The 24,303-nt window shown below is 43.0% G+C and overlaps 1 protein-coding gene across 4 annotated transcripts in view; it reads left to right on the top strand.

Annotated features, from left to right (window-relative positions):
• Nucleotides 1-24,303, top strand: part of EPS8 (EGFR pathway substrate 8, signaling adaptor) — a 176,353-nt gene that overhangs the window by 39,368 nt on the left and 112,682 nt on the right. Inside the window, exon 1 of one of the 4 annotated variants that reach the window (XM_063134847.1) lies at nt 15,951-16,001. The exons of the other annotated variants lie outside the window; for them this stretch is intronic. The gene's annotated coding sequence lies outside the window, so the exon portion shown is untranslated. Of the gene's footprint in view, nt 1-15,950; nt 16,002-24,303 lie in introns of those variants that run through there. 4 annotated transcript variants of the gene reach the window in all.

Here is a 24,303-nt window from a genome sequence, read left to right on the forward strand (position 1 = left end):
ATGACAATGAGGAAGTACCAACTTTTGGAAATCTGATCTGACTAGTTATCTAGAAGAAAAGACTGTTTTAGATTGTGTGTGTGTGTGTGTGTTTTATATATAAATATATATATTGCATTTTTGATGTTCTGAGCCACTTACTTTATATTCTGGGAATACAAATGGTGCTGCAGACTCCTAAAACCCTATGGGCATTGATTGCCCTATAGGGAAAGGAACACACCTGTGATTCTCAGACGAGGTTTTGTAGTTCATGCCTGTTACAATCACATACCTGTAGCTGCCATTAGGAAAGATAATGTTCTAGGTCTGTACCTGGGAGCATTCAAGGAGCCTCAAATGTATTCAGGGAGGCCCTAAAAAAGCAGTAATAGAGTTTGGGTAACAAATACCCTCACTGTTTAGGACTATGGAGCTATTTTTTTTAAAGAGAAAGTATCTTGACTTGAGTAAGGGCTAAAGCAGAGGTGTGCAACATTGGGAGGTCCAGGGGATCATTTTTGCCTCTTGGAACCTCTCCCTGCCCATGGGTGCTGAAAAATAATAAAATAATAATTTTTAAAATGGCTTCCATAATGTCTATGGAACACTCAATGGGTCAAAATTAACTAGAAAGAAACTTATTTTTGACCCTTTTGCTGCTCTGTAGCCACTCCAGATGCAATTCCCCTCTTTTTGAAAGGAACTTGGGGTGGGGACTGCACGTGGCCTGTGAGCCATGTGTTGTCCACCGCTGGGCTAAAGTGTCAGCAAAATTGGCTGGGCACACTTACTATATATATATATCCCTTGTAAGGTTAGTGGACACCTTTCCCACCTTAGCTGCTCATTTCCCATTTGCTTTCCTTTGTCTTGCAGATGTGAATAAGTAGCTGAGGTCCACCAGAGGAGATATTTGCAGGTGCTATTCACACTGGGGAGGGGTCAAAAGGCCCCTTGGCTCAGGAAAACAGTTAAAGTGCATAATAGAGGGTTGGGGATTCAGGGGAAAATGGAAGACACCCAGCACCCCCAGGCCAGCATTTTCAGACATTCTAGAAAAGAGAGGAGAAGAAGCACAAGTTGAGTTGCACCTCACTTCTCCAGGCTTCTGGTTCTTACGTGTGTGTGTGTAGGGAGGGAATATTTCTGTCGCTTCTCCACTCCCCCCCACCACACACACACCTTGGGATGAGATCTGAAAAGCAATGGAAGTGGAAGCCTCAGTCAACTATTCTTCCTCTCCTTGTATCTTCTGCAGAACAACAGAAGCATCTTGGAGAACCTGTCTGCTTTCAGAGATCAGAAGCACATAAAAAGAGCCCTGCTGGGTCAGATCGAGGGTCCATCTAGTCCAGCACTCTGTTCATACAGTGGCCAACCAGCTGTTGACCAGGGACCAACAAAGCAGGACATGGTGCAACAGCACCCTTCCGCCCATGTTCCCCAGTAACTGGTGTACAGAGGTTTACTGCCTCTGATATTGGAGGTTGAATGTAACCATAAGGACTAGTAGCCATTGATAGCCTTCTTCTCCAGGAATTTATCCAACCCTCATTTAAAGCCATCCAAATTGGTGGCCGTCACTTCATCTTGTGGTAGCAAATTCCATAGTTTAACTATGCACTGTGTGAAGAAGTACATTCTTTTATCTGTCCTGAATCCCCCACCAATTAGCTTCATGGGATTGGGTTCCATTACTATGAGAGAGGGAGAAAAATGGCTCCCTTACCACATTCTCCACACCAGCCTTCCTCAACCTGGGGCGCTCCAGATGTGTTGGACTACAACTCCCAGAATGCCTCAGCCAGGCTGGGGCATTCTGGGAGATGCAGTCCAACACATCTAGAGCGCCCCAGGTTGAGGAAGGCTGCTCCACACCATGCATAATTTTGTACACCTCTGTTATGTCTCCCCTTAGCCTCCTTTTCCCCCCAAGCTATAAAATTCCATCTGTTGTAACCTTCTCTTGTAAAAACGTCGCTCCAGATCCTTGATCATTTTAGTTGCCATTTTCTGCACTTTTTCCAGCACTTTTTCCTTCCACTTCCTATTGGTCACCGCAAGCCCACATGGTAGACTGCATGTGTGGGAGCCCTGTACGCTTTGGATTGTGGCCATCTCATCCCACATGGCTGTCTGTTGTTTATTATGATGATTAAAGCAGTTCTCATTCATGTTCTCCCTTGTGTGTTCAGTTGCACTCTTTGGCACGCCCGCTCGCCAAATGGAAACAAACTCTCAAGCTTTTGTCCTACTCGGAAACATTCCTATAATGCTGCTTCATTTTGGGGAGCGGAGAGGGGAGAGAGAACTACACATTATGTAATGAAGATATATTGCTGCTAATGAAAGCAACTCGGGGATGTGACCCCTTTGTAACCTTTGTCATGCGATATGCTGCGATACGAGGCAGTGGATGAGATTTTCCAAAGAACCATGTAACCCAATAACGCAAATACCTTCGTCGTTTCAGATAAAGCATGATTGGCTGAAATGGTTTGTGACTCAACTACTCTTTAAATGAAATTATTTAAAAGCAAGGCCAAGTAAACTTTCCTTTGTGTGTACAAGGCCATCCTTCTCTGACCTGCTGCCCTCCAGAAGTGTTGGGACTCAAATGCTTGCCTAACACTTTTTACAACAGCAATTTTGCAGTGTCACACGCATTGTGTTGCCTGTGTATCCACGTATTCCGGTAGCAGTTGCTTCAAATAAAAAGGTAACTTTTTCTTCAGTGAACATAATTTTTCATGGGGACTCAACATAGTGACATCTCTTGCCGGTTTGACAACTCTGAGGTAGCTGGTCATCCCAATGAAGATAGCATGATTGCTTTGTTATGCTCACCCCAGTTCTCTTGAGTGGTGAAGTTCCAGGGGTGCAGCATTTACCTGGGTTTGGTTTTCTTTGGAAGGAGGACACTGGAAGCATTTGGCATTTTGTAATATTTGTGATTATTTGCAGGTATGGCATTTACAGGTATTTATGGAGATACAAGTAGGGAGCCACAACTTAAATACTCCAACAGGAAGCCAAGCTAAGAACACAAGAAGATAAGAAGAGCCCTGCTGGATCAGACCAAGGGTCTATCTAGTCCAGCATTCTGTTAACACAGTGGCCAACCAGCTGTTGATCGGGAACCAACTGGGAACACACAAGTTCACTACTACTACTACAACAACATTGGATTTCCAGAGAGAATGCAAGCCCCTCGGAAATTCTGTATAACTTACAGCAGGGGTGGAGACTCTCAGGACTGGTGGCCAAATCTGACCACTTCAGGTCCCAATCCACCCCTTTGAGGTTCCCCAGATCATCATGCTCCCTTTCCCCAGTCACCAATCATTTGGTGGTTTCCCAGCATCTGTTGATTCCCCCCTCCTCACATTCTAAAATGTTGAAACACCTCTCCTAGCGCAGCTTTAAGATAAAACATGTTGGTATTTTGGCCCCCTGCTTCTTTTACCTCTGGCCCGGCCCCCTTTTTGCCTTAAGCGCCATCCACCACTGGAAACTCCTCCCTCCGCTTCTCCAAAATTGAATTTGGCCCTCAGGCTGAAAGAGGTTCAACACTTCTGGCTTACAGTCCAAAACACAACCTTCCACTCCTTTTCAGCCCCAGGGCAGCCCACATCAGTTGCCCTATTCACAGAACCCATAGCAATATGAAGGGAGGCAAACAGTGATAGGCACACCTTTAGTTCTTCGAGTGGTCATCTGTGCATTGCACATATCGGGTCTGCGCATGCGCAGAGCTCAGCTTTGGGAAACCTCTATAGCTGAGGAGATTTTGGTGGGAGCTCTCCCCCACCATCTTACGACACATATTCCAGTAGATTTCCACCCAGTCCCTCAGTTCTTCGTTGCCCTGTAGGAACAGTTCAAGACAGCTGGCAAGTTTAACTTTTGTATTGTAAAGAAATACATTCCTCACATCTTCCTCATAAGGAGCAAGAGTGCTACCATAAAGAAAACTCATTCCATGGAGGGAGTTTTCATAACTGAAATGAGTTTTCCTATCAATCTCATCTAATCCTAATGTAATCCTAATCTAAATCATCTGTCTATCTATCTATGGCCTAATCTACACCAAGCAGGGTATTGCACTATGAAAGCAGTATGAAAGTGGTATATGGCATGTGTCAATGGGCCCCAACAGTTGTCAGTGCACTTCAATACCACTATAAAGCAGTAGTGTGGCTCCTGCCTCTTATATACCGCTTTCAAACTGCTACATCCTGCTTGGTGTAGATTAAGCCTATCTATCTATCTATTTATCTATCTATCTATCTATCTATCTATCTATCTATCTATCAATCAATCACATTTGTGCTTTGTCCTTCCTTGGTGGAGCTGTCAACCGTGTCCATTAGTTTTCTAATGTCCTAATCCTCCTAATGACCTTGTAAGGTCGCCGAAGCTAAGACATGGTTATAGACAGAAAGTGGTGAACTTTATGGCTGAGTGGGGATCTCTCTATCCAAGGCCAGCATCATATCCAGTCTATACTACACAGGTTTTCATTTTTCATGGTGCCCCAAAGAACTGACTTATAGGGTAGTATCCAATGATAGTCCAACATACAGTAAACCCACTGAAATGAAAGGGATTAAAGTTAGCCATGACTTCTCTATGTAGGACTAACATTGGATACTACCCAAAATTATGAATTAGCAGGCTGGCTAATTTTTTGTTGGGCTAGCAAGTTAACCTTTGTGGATGTAGAGTTGCAAGGCTGAATTGCAGTGGCCTAGCTAAGGTTGTGAAGGTGAGCTCAGTAATGACTTCCAAGGGTCCTGGGAATGAAAAGGTCTGTATTTAATGTGAAATCATAGTAGGTGAGGTGAGGTTTGGCGGGTCCGTCTTAACGGCTGTGTTCTTAACTGCTTGGTTATATTGGCTTTCCATTATTTGAAGCAAATCCTCTAATTTAATAAAAAATGCGCTTGGTGCATGGGTAATGTTTGAGAGTTACAATTACAGCCTGGGATCCAATTACATTAAGAACCCAAACATGCCAGCCAAACCTCCCAGAAATACAGGAAGAAAGCATTTTCTTCCTCCTGTTCTTTTCATCTGAAGAACGCTGCTCCTTGAATTAGTTTGCCCTTTTGTTTGTTGCCGTTGCCATGGGGATGAATCAGCCGCTCTTGTATGCGTGCATGTCCTCCTTCTCATATGTAGAAAGGCTGACCTGATCAACTTAAGAGTTTTCATTCAAATGAGGGTGCCTGCTGGAAATGCGTTTACCTCTCTGTCCTACTGAAATAATACTAATAATAAATACATGGAATTGGTGATCTTAATTGTTATTGGCTCTGTCTTTGAGGTAAATAAATAAAGATTTGCCAGTCTTTCTTGAGACCAGCTAGTGGTAGGCTGTGTGGTCAAACTTTTTAGATTTTTCTCTCCCTTGCCTGTCATGTAATTTCCTAAACAGCCATTGATACACCAAGTTGGTTGCTACTTAATTATCATGCGTAGAGAGGAACATGGGTAATGAAGAGGAATAATACTAAACCTCCAGCAGAGTGAAAGGTAATTTGTCTCTTGGGAATAGATACTTTGAAATAGAGACCGACACGCCTGTTCCTGAGCGTATTTACTTAGAAGTCAGTCATGTTGACTTTAAAAGACGCATGATTCTGCACACTCTCTTCAGGATCACAAATGTAAAGATTTGTTTAAAATGTCAGGATGCGCCTGTATATTATCAATACGTTTTACATTTTCTGCATAGAAAACTATGTAGTTTAGTTTCCCCCCAGTATACACATGTTGCCTGTGTAGTATCTATGCATTTTACATTTCCTGCTTTTCAGCTATGTTGTTTAGCTTTTCCCAGTATACACATGTATTTTATTTTTAAGGGGGCGTTTTTAGTGGTGGTGGGGGCACAATTTCCACATTAGTGCAGGATAAACCAAGAAGATAAATAATTACATTTCAAAGCATTACGTCTTGATTTGTGGTTTATGGAACTATTCTAATGGCATGAGGCTTTTCTTTGCTGGTATGATCATGAGCTTGAAGATTTCCTAAGAAAGGGATTGGATTTTTTTTGTCCATTTATGATCCCCAAGATGGCCTGTGGGTACCTTCTTCAGTACTGCCTGAATGGATGTATTAGAATATTTATATTTCACCTATTTCTTTTTGTCATGCCCGTTGCAGTGTGGCTCACAGAACACAATTAAAGCAGCATGCAATCAATAAAACACAATAATTTTTTTGTGAACCGCCCAGAGAGCTCCGGCTATGGGGCGGTATAGAAATGTAATAAATAAATAAATAAATGCTAATCAGGAACTAAGAGTCTGCAGCCAAACAATATACCAGAGAGGGGGGAAACCAGACCAAACTAACGATTCAGTAGAACGAAAGGAGTCTAACCATGTGCCAAAATACCAATGAGGAACAGGCCCAATTAGGCATCCTAGTGTTGGGAATTCCATGATTTAGGAGCAGTACCTGAGAAGAGCCTATCGTCAGGAATCCACAGATCCACTGAATAGCTCACCAGGGGCACGTGGTCTCAGCCCTCTGAGGTGGAGTCTCAGCACCACACAGATCCCTGGGCTGGAGGTCTCATTTCCACTGCAGTTCTCAAGCAGGTCAGAAACAGCAGGCGTCCCTTCTGAGCAGTGGGAGAGATTCCCCCTGGGTCTTCCCTTCTCAATACCTTGCATAAATGAGAAAAACCTGCCTCTCGCCAAGCCCTCTGTGCATGCTAGAGGATTGGGAGAGGATTGCGGGAGGGGGAATTGGGCCTCAAATGATGGTCTGTGGAATCCTGCTTATCCTGCATCCCAGCCAAACGTCCAAGGATGACAGAACAGGGCCTTTGCTAATGAATGCTCATCTGGAGAAGTATCCTTTGGGGCTTTAAAGGTTATTCCTCAGCACTTTAAATTGTACAGGAAACAGGCTGGAAGCCAGTGAAAATTGAACAGTATTGGAGTTGTGTGTTCAGAAACACAAGCCCTCACAATTGCACTGTTTTGCACACCAGTGGGAGTTTCCAAACATGGGTCAAAGGCAACTCTACGCTGAGTGTGTTGCAGTAACCTCATCTTGCTGTTGCCATGATATTTTGTGTTGATTTGCTTTTGTAGGACCATTTTTCATGTGATATATTCTGCTCCAGTATGAATATCTGAGCTCCTTTACAGTGTTGATCCAATGTTTAGCTAGGGACTGTTCCAAACACAAAGACGCACACGTTTGTTATCTTTGAGGTGATGATGCAGCACTGACTACTACCTGAAGGCACTGTGTGTATTAACTGAACTACAGTGCTACAAGATTGCGATAAAGGTTTTTGAACTTGGTAATGCTTGCTTGAAGCATTCTGCCATAAAGAACTACTACAACTGAAAAATATAGTAAGACGCAATAGGATTCCCCCCCCCCAATTTTAAATAGTTAGAAGAAAAAACAACACAGTTTATGAATACATCCTTTGCAGCTGTGGCACATATGAAATTTGACTGCTACTCATAGAGAGGCAGCCCTTAAAATACGGATGCAGAACCTCAGGCCTAGAGGCCAAATCTGGCCTCCCACCCATATTCCCCAGCAACTGGTGCACACAGGCTTATTGCCTCAAATACTGGAGATAGCACACAACCATCAGGGCTAGTAGCCATTGATAGCCTTTGCCTCCAGGAACTTATCCAACCCCCTTTTAAAGCCATCCAGATTGGTGGCCATCACCACATCCTGTGGTAGTCAGTTCCATAATTTAACGATGCGCTGTGTGAAGAAGTCCTTCCTTTTATTCGTCCTGGATCTCCCACCAATCAGTTTCATGGGATGACCCCGGGTTCTAGTATTTTGAGAGACGGAGAAAAATATACCACTCTTGGGTGGTATATTTTTAATTTTAATTTTTCACCTGTTGTCTGCTTCACACAAATTCCTCAACAAAAGTTGCCTCTTGCTGACTTTTCATTTGCGTAGCCTCTTACGCATTGCCAAAAAGAGGAAATGCATCACTGAAAAAGCGGACACCAATTTACATATCATTTGCATATGCTAACTTACATATATAAATATTTAGCAATAGTACTTATAATTTCAATAGATATACAATATATCTCATCAGAGAAAGACTAACTAGACTGACCTTCTGTTCCTGCTCAATCTGCTGTCTGAGGTGTTAACACTTGATGGGACATTTCAAGGCCTCCGCTCCCTCTTCTTATTTCTTATTTCTTCTACCTTAAATCAGACCTGGACTGGGAAGCCCATCAACTAGAGGTCACTTTCAAATAGAGGACTGTCCTCTACAAAGTAGAACACTTTGCCACCCTTCTTTTCACCTTAACAAAGGAATGAACATAAGAACATAAGAAGAGCCCTGCTGGATCAGACCAAGGGTCCATCTAGTCCAGCACTCTGTTCACACAGTGGCCAACCAGCTGTTGACCAGTTGGGTCTTCCATGTATATGGGATATGTTTCCCTGTCTGCACACATTTTGGAAGCTGTATGAGGTGAGGGGGGACTTCACCACTGCATGTTTCATCACTGCAACGTGACATTATTTGCACAAGTGAAAACAGGCATCACAGGTCACACAGCATGGATGGAGTCTTAATAGCACCTGCCTTTGTTATAACCGTAATATCTTTTGGTGGAAGTCATTCATTGATTTTGTTGTACTTTCCCCCCTGTCCATTTCACATATGTTTATTCATAAGTCCATTCCCTCCCGCATCTGCATCAATTTGGGATCTAAACAAACAAACAAACAAAAACCTGCATGAAAATTCACATTCTTTTTTAATGTATCTCCCCCCCAAATGCTCATTTTAGTATGCATTCGACCCAAAAATATGCATTTCTGTAAGCGTTTTAAATTAAAATATTTGTATGTGCATATTTTTTTTATCTGAAAAAACTTCAGAGGAATGTGAAAACAGAGGGATAACTGTGTTCTGATATGGCAATGAATCCACGAAGTGCAGATTAGGCTTGTTCACTTTAAAATGTGGGCTGAACAAAATCCTTGATCATTCTGAATATGAACTGGAACAGGAGCTCCTTCTGCTTGGACAGACATTTCACTACCACATGTGAGAAATTTAATTTTCATGTCCTCGGGCACTGAATGGGATAAACATTCAAGTCATTTTTAGTTTTGTTTACAGTATGCCAAAGCACTCACTCTTAGGGATGCTTTGAGACAAAGCGTGTCTTATATTTCATAGGGTGGTGGGTTTTTTTGTATAGTGTAATAGTGTATACTGTGATTTATGGTATTCTTTAAGACTAACATGCTTCTAGGGGTATAAAAAAAATGATTGCCATATCTAGGCCACACTTGAATCAGATTGTTGAGGGGCAACTGGGCCTCCTTTTCTGCTACAGTACCCACAAGCCATTTCATATCTTCATTCAAAACTTATAAGTGGTTTTGAAATATCTCTGCTGAGCTCTTTATAGAAACATCTCTGGGGCGAGAGTTGATTTGAAACAACTAGTCCCGTGGACCTAATTGGCAGCAACAACAGCGATTACCTCACACGCATCTTTTTTTTTTTTTTAATGAACAACGATTAGGGTGGATGACAAATGAAGTAACTGGATATTTTAATTAATTTTTAGAAAGGAAATTTCTTTCAAGCCAACACTTCAGTATATCTGCAGATACATCTCCCTCTGCACATATTGTATTATTATAAACCTGCAGAGTTCTGGCCTTCTAAATTTGCTACATTGGTTAGTTTGAGGTCTGGAAAAAAAATCTTCCATGTAGCTTCTGGATAGTGCAGACTTAACAGGATACATTTGCCTGAACTACAGAAGTAGAACTTTCTAGAAGAGTCTAGACTTTAGGAGACTTGTCTTCCATTATGTGCATTTATTTATTTATTTTATTGCATTTATATCCCTTTTTTCCTCCTTAAGGAACCCAAGGAAGCATACATAATCCTCCTCCTATCCACTTTATCCTCGCAACAACCCTGTGAGGTGGGTTGGGCTGAGAGTCTGTGACTGGCCCAAAGTCACCCAGTGAGCTTCTGTGACTGAGGGGGGAATAGAAGCTGGACCTCCCGACTCCAAGTCCAACACTTTAACCACTACACTACACCTAAGGGCCACATGCATTCCCACAGGGCTTTTCTGTGCCCACCCCATAGTCCGCCACTGCCTGCCTCACCGACTCACCCCACCCCTGAAGCCAGTTCTGCTATGCCAGCCTGCTTTCAAGCAGGGCAGGCAAAAGCAAGAGAGTGAAGCAGAAGCCAAGAGCAAAAGTGAGGCAGGCAGAAGGACTCTGCCATAGAAGAGGAGATGGCAGGGGAGACTAGAGTCTTGCCACAGACGCACGGTGCTTCCCCCAGGGAAGCTATCTATTGGAGGCTAATTTCAGACATATACAGGAAGCTCCTCTGATGGCTCATTTGCCTCTCCCAGTGTTGGTTGTAGTCAAACCCCCACTCCCCCCCCACACTTTGCCTGATCTGACATCAGGATTACTGGTGTGTGTTTGTGTGTGTGATCCTCAAATCCTGAACCAGCATTATATACGGCCCCGGGGGGTCAACAAAGTTGTGCAACCCTGGCTTAGTCTGGAGATACTATGATTTCAGTCCACTCAGTGTTGAACAAAGGGGACACTTCTACTGTGAGTCTAGTAGGGTGGCTGCTGCTAAAACCAGCTGTTGCTTCGTTGAAGCTCCACCCAGAGGGTGAAATGTTCGTAAGTGGTTGACAATGTGGATGTCGCTGATCAAGCTGCTGTAGTATGCATCTGCACAAGTTTCTTTCTGGATGTGGTTACTCATGCTCATATGGGGGGGTATAAAAGAACGAAAAGGAACCTCTGAAATAAATGGATTCACATCTTTGTGATTATTATGCTGATCTAGCATGATCGGTGCATATGGCCCTCCTGAATATTATGCACACAAAAGGTAGGTCTCTGCTCTGATGCACTTATAATCTAAATTGTGATTTGGTGTGGGGAAGAGGGAAAAGGTAATAAACTAGCAGAGAGAAGGGAGGAACAAGGGAATGTGAGGCTAACTCTGGGTGCTCATTAGTCCACCAGTAGAGCAGTAGATTGATAGAATAGTTTCACACTAGACATTCTGCACTTTTCGCCATCAGAAGCTTGTATTTGCACACATCAGGACTTCTTTAGAAGATGAGAATGAAAAGAGACAGCATGCCACTCTCGATCATGGGAGGCGCTGTCAGGTCATCAATGTGAGAGGACAGCATATCCCTCCAATTCCCAGTTATGAATGAAACGCTGGGAATTGTGCCTGACCTACATTGTACCATTTCTGTACACTTGCTGACCTAGCTGTATAGAAAACTGCGCATTTGCAGGGTCGACTTCAGAAATTTCCCTTCAGCCACAGGTCGACCAAACAATATTGGGATGTTAACGATGGACTTTGATTTGCTTGGCAGTGCAATTTTAAACACTAATAAAATAAAATCAACTTTTTCTTGTGAAATAAGACCCGAGTTAGTAGGCATGAACTCCTGTCTTCACTCCAACCTCTTGGTGGTGGTAGTGGTGGAGGAGGAGGAGGAGGAGTATCTCAAGCTACACTAAAGTCCTAGATTTTTCTGCATTGTTTCCTATGGGCAGCAGCTGTTTCTAATGCACCGGATATGAAAGAAAAATGGCACCCAAAGTAGACAATGGAATTGACAATAGAATTGTCAGTCTTATGTGTATTTGCTTTTTTTAAAAAAGTGTATGGCTGTATTGACACAAGAGAAAGATATATGGAGTCGCCCCAAAATTCAGTTTAAGGCTAGGATGGCACTGGTTCACCCTGAGTGGCTTTTTTTGGGTGGGGTGGGGTGAGAGAAGCAGGAAATATAAGTGACTCACTTCCTGCTCACTGCATGTCTTTGTAAGATCCAAAGTGTTCTACATTCCTGAGCTCCCATAAGGATAAATTTGTTATACTGCTGTAATGCTCTGCACTTTTTATCACAACTGAATGTTACTCCACCTGTTAACTGCCTCAATTGTATTGCTGCCTCAATTATCGCGCATGATGGGAGATGTAGTCCAAAACATCTGGAAGATCCAATCTCCATTAGCATCATGTGATTGATTACAGTGGGACTCTGCCCTTCTTTCAAGGAGCTATATGGTTTCTAGGTGATTTCACATCGAGGGAGCTTACTGGCTACCCAGTCGAAAGCCCCACAATCATTCCCTTGAGATCATATGCCTTGAGATCATTGTTTAGGCAAGACATGTACTTTGTGTCAAGAGACTTTCCCTTATTATTAGAATTTTTCTTCCCCATTCCAAAGTATTTAAATTTCAAGTCCCAATTCTTGGACTCCTTGAGGGAAAACTTTGCTGCTGTGTGAACTTGTTTCTAACTGTGTTTGACTTTGAGCAAAGTTGTTGTCCTTTTTCAGCAATTCTGTGGCAGAATATTTGCTTGCTCAACTGAAGAGTAAATATTTACTTTATTAAGCATGTAAAGGAAATGTTGGCTAACACCCTTCAAGATAATAGCTGCAAATGTAATATTCCGAGACACCAGATTCCCAGCCTCCTTTTGAAAGGAAAGGTTTTATTCAGTATCTGGGGAAGCTGATAAGTTCGTTCTAAATGTCAGGAATACTTCTGGACATAAAGAATGGATTTCTTTTATTGTGTCTGAGATTGGGTGATGACTGTTACCAAAGGTGTGTGTGTGTGTGTGTGTGTGTGTGTGTGTGTGTGTGTTTGTTTGTGGGGGGAAGACATGGAATGCAGCTTTTTAAATTTTAAAATGTCAGGAGAAATCTGATCTTATTTCTTCTTCTCCTGTATTGCACAAACTCATATACATCCTTCCTAGAAGGTATCAAAACAGTGAATATATAATCTCATTGCCACTAGTATATAAAAATAAAACACAACAATGAAACAGTACAATAATTATTAATTATTAGTAATAAAACTATACCAGCCCTCCCCAACCTGGTGTCCTCCAGGTATGTTGGACTGCAAGTCCCATAATTTCTATTGGCCATGCTGGCTGGGAATTATGGGAGTTGGAGTCCAACACATCTGGAGGGCACCAAGTTGGGGAAGGAGAACTAGACCCTCTGTTGTATATTGGAGAGTATGACTGGCTGGATCACACCTCAGGGACAGCCTGGGTGAAGAGGTGGGACATGAAAAGTTATCTAAATGTCATATCTTTGGACACCTCTGTATAGTGATAATCAGTAATGTTGAACCTTGGTTGGCTGAAAATCTTTCTGCATGCTGAGGGGTTGTCTGCACAGTTGGCATCCTGGGAAGGATTTTTATTTGTGAATAAAATTGTGATTGGAAGAGAGTTGGGACCTTACATAAAGACAAATACAGTTATGGAAATTGGTCCCTTTTTGGCAAATGGTTGAGGGTCTCGGACCCCATCTGAACATTTGAAATTGCCTTGTTGAGTCAGACTAATGGCCAGTATTGTGTACTGGCCATTCTCAGTGTCTGTCCAATGTCTTTTGAAATGCAGCAACCCGAGACTCTACAGCAGAGGTGTTCAACCTGTTTTAGCCCAAGGGCCGAATTCCATGGAGAAGTTCTCTGCATTCCAGAAGTGGGTGTGGCCAAAGGGGTAGGGCCAAATACTAGCATATTTTAAGTTAAAGCTCTTACTAATGGTACCTAAGCCTTAGGAGAGGCCTTTCAACCTTTTAGAATGGGGGAAAAACTACACAAACACTGGAAAACCGCCAAATGATCAGTGGCTGGAGGAAAAGGAAGGACCTGTCCTTCTGGAGACCCCAGGAGGATCTGACTGGGAGCCCAGACAGGCCAGATTCTGCACCCCTGGTCTATAACCAGATATGCCAGATGATTGAACTTGATACCTTTTGTGCTCCAACTCTGAGCCATGCCCCCTCCCCGTTCCTGTTGCTAACTGTTGAAATTCAGAAGCCACTGGCATAGGTCTGTAAATTTCCCTCCTTCATGTGGCAAAGGTCATCTGTTGTGCTCAGAATATAGAACCACAGTCTTCTCTGTTGCCCTGAAGCAGCCAGCTGTGTGGCCCATGGTTGTTTCTCTATGACTGGTTGTAGAGTTTGATCACCTGAGTCAGGAGCAACTGGAAGGTGTGATCCTTGGTAGCCAACTCACTTGGGAGAGTAACGAAGGTCTGGAATACTTCTCCAGTTTTTATTGGCCTTGGGGATGCCATTGGTTGGAAGGTTAAGAGTGTGAAGAAGGTAGTTCAGTTCCACCAGAGGTCATTGACAACTTGAGTAGGTTCCAAGCTTTTACAATGCCACGGAACAGATGTGTCATGAACTACAAAGGTCATAGTGCCAGGTTGTTGGAAGTCTAAGTGACACGTTGAGTCTAAACTTAACCCAACTGATTTTGCTCACTGCTAAACTACTGTATCCCTTTGCACTTGTGAACTGAGAAACACAATCTAACCAGGGGATCAGGTCAGCTTTGAATTTATACAACAGAACTAATTGTACTCGCTGGGCAGGAAAGATCTGTGTAGGGTGACCACTTACATGTTGCCCAAACAGAGGAAATGCATCACCAAAAAAAAAAAAAGAACAGAAGAGGACACTGATTTGCATAAAAATGCATATTTATACGTATAGATGAAAAATTAGAAATAATTATCTTTAAGGAGAAACACAATACAGCTCAGCCTAGTGGGGAAGACCGTGTGCTGCTCTGTCTGCTATGTAGGCACCAACAGTTGACAGGCAACTTCAAGGCTCCGGCTGCTTCTTTTTCTTTAATCCGGACCTGGACTGGACACCTCTTCAAAGGACTGTCCTCTGACAGTCTCTATATAGAGGGCTGCCCTCTCTAAAGCAGACCTTTGGAGCTGCTTCCAGAAGCCTGCCACTGGCCGTGGTGGGAGAGGACTGGTGAGCAAGCTCTGGGCCTGGTGTACCTTTGGGGTGTGTTTGGCTGGCGAATTTGCCACCCAAATTGGGCAAGGGGGTTGGCAGCCTCCTGGTGGGTTCTAGGAGGGGGGAATTGCCTCTCCGACCCCAAGACATTGCTGTAGAAATTCATGCTTGTGCTACCAAATTGCGTGGACCTGTAACCTCTTCACTCTCCCCCTGCCCACTGTGCAAGACATAGATGCCAGTTGAGGTAGGCAGGGGCGTGTACGGATATGTGTGCAGTTTTCTTCTTCGCTTGTGGAGGCGCTGGGGGGGAAAATGCGTTCCTCTGCAGGTTGGGGATTTCCTGGCAATTAGCTGTTGGATTAAAAGCTTGGCAATTTTTATCTTATTTAGCTCTCATTATCCACCCTGTCGTTAACCTCCAGGACATGCCCTGCCTGTTGGCAGCTGTGGTTTCATTCAGTGTGTGCTTCCAGTTCAACAGGGAGGGCGGGGGGGGGGGGGGAAGAGACCTAAATTAAATTAACTCAATATTGGCGCGGTGATAAATGCAGTATTGTGTCCAGTTCTGGGCTCCACAATTCAAGAAGGACGCAGACAAGCTGGAGCGTGTTCAGAAGAGGGCAACCAGGATGATCAGAGGTCTAGAAACAAAGCCCTATGAAGAGAGACTGAAAGAACTGAGCATGTTGAGCCTGGAGAAGAGAAGATTGAGGGGAGACATGACAGCACTCTTCAAATACTTAAAAGGTTGTCACACAGAGGAGGGCCAAGATCTCTTCTTGATCCTCCCAGAGTTCAGGACACGGAATAACGGGCTCAAGTTAAAGGAAGCCAGATTCTGGCTGGACATCAGGAAAAACTTCCTGACTGTTAGAGCAGTATGACAATGGAATCAGTGACCTAGGGAGGTTGTGGGCTCTCCCACACTAGAGGCATTCAAGAGGCAGCTGGACAACCATCTGTCAGGGATGCTTTAGGGTGGATTCCTGCATTGAGCAGGGAGTTGGACTCGATGGCCTTGTAGGCCCCTTCCAACTCTGCTATTCTATGATTCTATGATTCTATGATTCAGCACAAAGGAAGGATATTTCAGAGAGGAGTTTTCCTTATGGAGATGATCCACTGGATCATAGTCCAACCTGGCATAAAACAGTGAGTCAGAAGGGCAGGCAGGAACTACAGGGTACAGTGATTGTATCTGGCCAGTTGCTGATTTGTTGAAAGCACTCGAACAGAGGTGTATCAAGATATCTCCATGCTCAGGTCCACACCTTGGATAGCTCCTTTAGCCTTCTGACTGGTTCTGACTGAAACCTGTAGCGGATTCACCACCCCCACTGGAATTGGAGCCGTCAGCCTCGAGATCTTCGAGCGCCTGACAATTATTTGGTACAGAACGTTGAGGGCAGCTCGAGGGCAGAGTACACACTGCCCAATCAAAGTCAATCTCTTATCGCTAATAAACTCTTATGCAGTGTAGCAGCCATGCGGTGGTTACGGCACATTAGTGACACCAAATCAGCTGTGAGGATTCAGCTTCTCACATCCTCTGTACAGCCAACTAGGTCCGTGAACAACTCTTAGCCTTTGGAATTGTTCTCACTGTACTAGTTTACTGTACTGTGTTTGTATGGGTATATGGAGGGGCGTGGGGTACAGGGTAGGAATTTAATGTTTAATTTTTTGCATTTTCTTATACCGCCTTTGTAAAACCAACCAAGGTGGTTTACGAAAATTTGGAAAGCAAGAATAATAATCAAATAGGAACACAGCAAAATGTTAAAAACACTCTTAAAAGCCACAACAATTTAGAACGGAAAATTAAAAAGATGTGTCTTGAGACCCTTCCTGAATGCAGGGAGAGTGGGGGACCAGTCACAACTCCACAGGGAGCACGCTCCAGAGTTTAGGAACAACACAGGCGAATACCCACAGGAGAAGGCTGTTTGGAAGACCCCTCGGCCCAGGGTTGGAATCCCACTTGCAGTACTCAAGTTCCAGTTCCAGACCTGTGGAGGAGTTCGGATGGATTTCCAACTGAGTGGTATAAAACATTCTCTAGCTTTCTAGCTCTAAAGTTGTTATGCTTCTGTAATCATATTTTTTGAATCAGGCTCCCTTTCTCCTTTGTTAAATGATGCGTATATTACTGTGATTTCTAAGCCTGGTAAGGATAACGTCTACTGTGCTGTCAACACATATCATTAACCGATGTGGATATCAAAATATTAACAGCAACACTGGCCGATAGATTGCAATGAGTTATTGCAACATTGGTTCGACCAGACCACGTGGGATTTATTCAAAATAGACAGGGGTGGGTGGGGAGAGATAATCTCAGATTAGTTGTCAATCCGGTAGCCTTAAATTCCGAAAGAACTGACCAGTCAGCCATCATTTCTTTGGATGCAGAAAAGGCCTTCAGCAAAATTCACTGGAAATTTATTTTTTCTTTGACTAATTTTGCTTTTCCAACAGAATTTTTGAAATGGCTACTTATTAAGCGTATACCCCTTCCTTCCTCCTGAGGAGCTTGGGTGGAGGCCATGGTTCTTGCTCCCATTTTATCTTCACAGCAACCCTGTGAGGTAGGTTAGGCTGAGAGATAGTGACTGCCACAAGATCACCCATTGGGCATCATGGCTGACTGGGGATTTGAACCCATGTCTCCCAGGAGTTGCAACCTGGTGCTCTCCAGATGCTTTGTACTACAACTCCTATAATCCCGGACCATTGGCCAGCATGGCTGGAGCTGATGGGAGTTGTGATCCAAAACAACAAAGTTTTAAGATGCTTTTTTTAATGGTGTGCTGCTTTTAATGATGCACTGGTTTTAAACGTTTGAATTATTTGTATGTATTTTATGGTGTTTTTATTTGTGTTGTACCTCGCCTCGATCCAGTGGGAGAGGCGGGTAACAAATAAATAAAATTATTATTATTATTATTATTATTATTATTATTATTATTATTATCTGGAGAGCACCAGGTTTGCCTAGCTCCTGATCCAATTGCTACATCTCTGGCTGTTTATGCAGGTCTATGGATATAAGGCATTTTCAAATGTAAAGCTGTCATTTTTTAAAAAACTACAAATGGAAGCCTATTGATTCATGAACCATAACCAAGATTTATTTAGCTAAAATATATTGGTCATCACAGAACATGAGCAGGTACACATTCAATAAAGTTACAGGATCAAGCCGAACAAAGAGCAACTCATAGGCTGAATTTATAAATAGTTCAGGATACAGATAAGGAAATCATGACCCAAGTGGTTTTCCTATGTATGTCAAGTGATTGCCATTGCAGGAAATTGCAATTTCCTGTATAAATTTGATCAATTCCCCCCCACCCCTGACTACAACTACAAATGGAAACTTACGAGTTATGAATTTATCACAATCTGATAGCAGACCTATTACTTTCCCCCATATAATTAATGGTCGGATAATTATTTAAAGAGTGAGACAGGAATCTAATTTTGGTTGATTGTACAGTTCACATGGGAGAAGCTAATGGACGTTCATGAATATGTCTGCTTTCATTGACTAAAGTGTTGGTTATGTGGCTCCCAACCCTCAGAAGTTGCCCACACCTACCTTGGATGAAGATACCCTGCTGCAAGCCTGTATTAAGAGCCCTGCCAGGAAGTTCTTTATAGTCCTGGGTAATATAGCTGTGAGTGCAGTGTCGTTTCCACTGTCTTAGGCTCTTTTAAAAGAGTATGTCAGGGGGAGAAGGTGTCGTGTCAAATGCTGTTTCTCTATGATTAATGTTATTGGGGGTTTTTTCAATAGTTATAGATATTTTATGATTATTATGAGCTGTGTTGAGGTTGTTGGGTTTTTGTTTTGTTTTTTTGAAAGAGCGTGGGTTATAAGTTTAAAAATAAATATGAGAACAGGGCTTGTCTCAGTAGGGACAAACTATTGTGTGGTCAGACCTAGTATGTGACGTGATATAATCCATGCTATGTGGTGGCCATCAGTAGCCACTTATCCTAGATGGGACAGGTCAATAGACAGTGTGATGTCATGTTACACATCTTAAACTAGATTGTGGTAGGCAGTGTGGCACTCATGGGCACTAGTGTGTACCCCAGATATCTTCCTTGGTGCCCACTTAGACACCCTACTCCGCCCCATTTCTATATAAAAACTATGTTCCTATTTTCTTATTGGCAGCTAGAATTGCTTCAAACAAAGTGGGGATCTCTAGTTGCTGCCATCTTAATTTGCCATGAATGCCTCCAAGAATGCTATTTGTCCGTTGTGACTAGCTATGCCCATCCACAGTGTTTTATGGCTGTGCCCATGGCAGTTTCTCAGATTTTCAGATGTGCCATGGGCCCAAAAGGTTACCTACCGTTGAATTAGATCATGTAAGAAAGGTCAGTAAGAGAGATGTAGAGCATTAGCAACTCAGTGTGTTGTAATCCCTTAGGAAGAAAATCTCACACATTTGAGTTTCAGTAAAAACAAACCAAAAAAACCTCCTAGACAATAGGTCTCCTTGGGGGCAGGGGAATATGGCGAGTTGTTTATATAAAGAACAGTATTCAGGATCACTTATGTCATATGCCCCATTACTCTTTCCACAAGGGTCACACCAATTGTTGCTTTGAATAAAATCTGTAGGATGACACATGTGGGTACAGGACAATGTCGCTTAATTGTCATATTACTTCCACTGCATAGTTGTGTGTATTCATGATCTCAATAGCACCGCCCTTCTCGGCCTCCTTGATAATTGCATTCTTTATCCTCTGCCAAATCCCGTAATGCCCTCATTTTCTCACAGATCAGATTATTCCATAAGGAGAGAGAGAGACGGGTAAGTGATGGGGTTCAGCTTGCCAACAGCCATGGAGATGCGTGGGTTGGTGGGTTGGTGCTTGCTCCTCTTTAATAAATACTAATGAACAGTTCCAGCTTTGCGTAGGTTGGAATAGCCCTTAGTTTTGATATGGTGAAGCCTTCAACCAAACTTACAGAGCTGTCAGAGTTGGACACATTGTGCCTGCCCCGTCTGAGAGAAGCCATGGCTGCTAGCACTCGTAGGCATAGCCCCTGCCATGATGCAGCCCTATTGCTCTGTGAGGGAAGGGCCTGTTTACTGCATTCCCCCAGAGGAAGGCTACCTCACAGCAGGGAGTGAGGGAAGTGGAAGGCATCTAACTCTGTTCCTCAGCCTACTAATCTCCCCTGGCTTCAAACTCTATGGATTGCAAAGTTACGTGCTGGTTAGAGACTCCTAATGGCTTAATATGTTACTGCACGTTTCAACCACGTGGACACATTTAAACTGATTAAAATTATTTACAGCGTTTAAAAAACAAAGCAACCCTGAAGTGCCCGCCCCTAGCGACCACTTATTATGCATGCCAGTTTCCAGTGTAAGGTTTTCACCTACGCAGATTCCCTTCTGCCCCATCAGTTCCTTTCTCCAAGCAGTGGGTCCCACTGATTCCATTGCTCAAGAGAGACACACCGCTTATGCGAAGGAGGTTTAGCGCTTCCTAAGCGGAAATGTTCGTTTCTGGAAGGAGGCAGTGGGACTCCCTTATGCAAGCTCCATCGAACTGCCTCCTCCCAGAAACAATCATTTTCGCTCATTTCAGGTTGCTTGAAGTGCTAAGTTGAGGTTGTGCAAGCGGTGTCGGCTGATGCCTATGGATGGACAGACACACCTCCTCTGTTGTTATTATGATTTTACAGTGCCCTTCCAACAAAAGTGTGGTGTGGTGTGGTGTAATGGCTAGAATGTCAGACTGGGAGTCGGGAGATCTGGGTTCTAGTCCCCACTTGGCCATCGAAACCCACTGGGTGACTTGGGGCCAGTCACAGACTCTCAGCCCAACCCACCTCACAGGGTTGTTGTTGTGAGGATAAAATGGAGAGGAGGAGGATTGTGTATGACGCCTTGGGTTCCTTGCAGGAAAAAAAGCGAGATATAAATGCATAATATGAAAATCAAGACCATTGAGTTTCTACGATTATTTAATTCTTGTGTGGCAGTGACATTTCAACCACTCTTTGCAGTCATAGGTTTTTTATTGCTTCCAACTGTTCAGCTGTGAATTCCAGTCAAAGTCCACCTTGAATAATGATTGTCAGCATATCTTCTGCAATAATATAAAAATACCTCCCTCATATTTATCCCTCAACCCTTGGGTTCCCACCCATCTCTCAACAACAGACGTCATGTACAGGGAACATTTTTAAAAAATGTTCCAAAGGTCATTTCTTCACAATTATCCACCAGCCACATCTTTAAGGACAGGCTGCAGTCTTACATAACAAACTTGAAATAACTTCCTAAAGTTATTTTGGATCAGAGTATCGATACATCATTTTCATGTTTCCACAATTAAGTACACTATAGAGGAGAAGTTGCTGGGCCAAAATTAAACTAAGGCAGAAACTCTGAGGGCACATGGATCTTGTCATTGCTCTTTTTTATTAATTGGCTAGATGACTAAACACTATAATAACTGAAAATGAATTTGTGACAGATTTTTCTATTTTTAGAAATAATTTGTTCAGTACTCAGTAATTTCAAAAGTGATTAAGGGCACACTCCTTTGATGTTTACACAAAAAAATGTCACACAGCTCCCAATAGACCCCAGTCAAAGTTGTGGGACTTCTTTCTGTCTAAACATACCTAGGATTGCGCCCTAGTAATATTTTCTCCACCTATAATTTTTTTTTTTTTTTTGAGCTTTGGTTCAACTTTTTTCCAGTTCATCATCCTGGTCACTTAGTGTACTTGGGGACTGTCAGAGGAAAAAAAGAGCTCTTCAGGAGATCAGTGTCCTAGTATCATTGATGGTGCTATATAAATAAATAATAATAATGATGATGCCACCCATGAGTTGTTGTTTGCGCATCTGATACCCATGATATTATGGTATTTAGAAGGCCATTTTTCTCACCTGCATTGAATGTGTTTTGATTCTAGCGATGTGAGCAGTGATAAGGGCTCATGCCTGCTATTTCAGGCCTGGAATCTTCTCAAATGCAATGCAGCACTTCTTGAATGAGCTTCCACACCTTCTGGAACCCGTGGTGATTTTAGCCTGGATTCAAGATGGGGCAGACCTGTCAAATCAAAAGCAATCTACTTTCTCCTTGTCCTCCTTGGCTTCCCTGCTGCCTTTTGATAGAGTCAATCATTCTCTCTTGCTTCTTATGCTCGTCTTAAGATTCCTTTCATTGAAACCACCTATCTACTTCTTTGCATCCCTTTTGCTAAAACTCCGGTTCATCCAGACAAATCATCTTTTGCCTTGATTACAGAGATCTTCTTTTCTCTGTCTTGGTCTTCTCCTGTCACATCTCAGTCCCCTCATCTGTGCCCAAAGCTCTACTACATGGGGTGGGCAAATTATTTTGAACTCCAGATGTTTTGAACTACAACTCACATCAGCCCTAGCCAGCATATCCAATAGTGAGGAATGAAGAAAGTTGTAAGCCAAAACATTTGGAGGGTAACAAGTTGCCCACGTCTGCTCTGCTGCCAAAGTAGCTCACTTTTGCTATCATTCAGACTGTGTAATGCCAGTCCTCAAACCTTTCCATTGGCTTCCCATTGATCTCCAGTGCAGACTTCTTGACTCTAAAGCTCTGCATGGCCTTATTCCACCTCACCTTTTCTCCCCCCCCCCTGCTCTTGTCTTCCAACCAGAGGCACCCAAGGGTCTCTTGCTCTCTATCTCAAGCAAGATATTCTCACTGCCTCTAGAACTCCCTTCCTGCCTCCCCCAACCTGCGACCCTCCAGGTGTGTTGGATTATGTATCAGATATGTATGGATCTCAGAAGTAAAGCCATCAGTAGCAGGGAGGTGGAGTTTGGAGGAGGAGGAGGAGGAAATGGAGCCCCAGGCCCTGTTCAGAAGACACCTTAAACTACGGCTTTAGCCACGGTGAATAAAGCTGGTTTAAGGTGTCTTCTAACAGGGTCATTATTGTTAAAGGTGTGGTTTAAGGTGTCTTCTGAACAGGGCCACAGTGTTAGAGATGCAAGTGCAGAACAGTAGGCCCTGAAATTGCTCTGAATAAAGTGCATTGTTCAGATGAAGTTGAAAGTAGCTCCTTTGATTACTTAAATAGTGTCACATGAACCAGATTGCAACCCATCATCCCCAGACATGGTCATGCTGGCTGAGGATGATGGGAGTTCTTGTCCAACACATCTGGAGGGTTCTAGATTGGAGAGAGGTTGATGTACATAATGTTACCTTTCTCTCTCAAATCCCTCCTCAAATCTTTTTTCTACAAACCTTTGGCTTAATCCCTTAATCCTCATTCCCAACTGTAACAAATTTTAAGTACACATTAGTGTGGGTCTCAAGACTCATCCTTTGTCCTTCCCTCCCCTTCTCTGCTTCCCTCATTGTCTTGGGGAGAAGCAATCTGCTTTTTCTTATTTATTTATTTATTTATTTATTACATTTTTATACCGCCCAATAGCTTGTTTATTACTAATAGTTGAGAGTTAGGTTTAAAGAGGAGCACTAGATGCATAAAGTTGTGTTGCTCTGTGCCTTCTAGGAAATAACCAGATAATTTACTTATTTTTTTAAAAAACAAGAGCCAGGTATCTTTATTTATTTATTTATTTATTACATTTTTATACTGCCCAATAGCCGAAGCTCTCTGGGTGGTTCACAAAAGTTAAAATCATAATAAAACAACAAATAGGTTAAAAGCACAAATACAAAATACAGTATAAAAAGAACAACCAGGATAAAACCACACAGCAAAATTGATATAAGATTAAAATACAGAGTTAAAACAGTAAAATTTAAATTTAAGTTAAAATTAAGTGTTAATTTTAACACTTAACACTTTTTCTTTTTTCTTTTGGCCAATGAAACTGTAAAAGTGCCATATGAATTTGTGTTGTATTTACTATATCTTCACTGTGCCATCCCAACTCCTAGCCGTGATTGCATCCAGGAACATATAGTAAATGTAGGAACATATAGTGAGTGTCATCAAAATGCGGTCAATTGTTACAGCTGGCAACCCTTTCCAATTGACTATATATGTTCAACATGGTGTCATGTCTAATCCTACTGCCCCTGTTTTGGGAGAAGATGTTTCAGGTAATCAATCAGAATCAGATTCAGAACTAGAAGACGCAGCGCCAGACACCAGCCAGCCTGTACCAGTGGGGGAGGAAGCTCTCACAGGCGATTCCCCAGCTGGGAGTCAGCCCTCTCCAGAGCTTATCTTCTCAAGGCCAAATCCTACACACTCAGTGGGAAGTAAGGTTTCTTCCGGAGGTAAGCGTCCCGACAAGCTAGCTGATGCTAGGGTCCGCCGGAAGCTCAAACACATGGGGCGGAAGGAAGGCGTGAGAAAGTCGGTTCAAGTACGCCAGAACCTGCCTCCGCACCAGGCACTCTGAAGTGGGTTCCTATTCTTCTTGAGCGGACAATTATC

This window comes from Elgaria multicarinata, chromosome 9 (assembly GCF_023053635.1).
Source record: "Elgaria multicarinata webbii isolate HBS135686 ecotype San Diego chromosome 9, rElgMul1.1.pri, whole genome shotgun sequence".
NCBI lineage: Eukaryota > Metazoa > Chordata > Lepidosauria > Squamata > Anguidae > Elgaria > Elgaria multicarinata.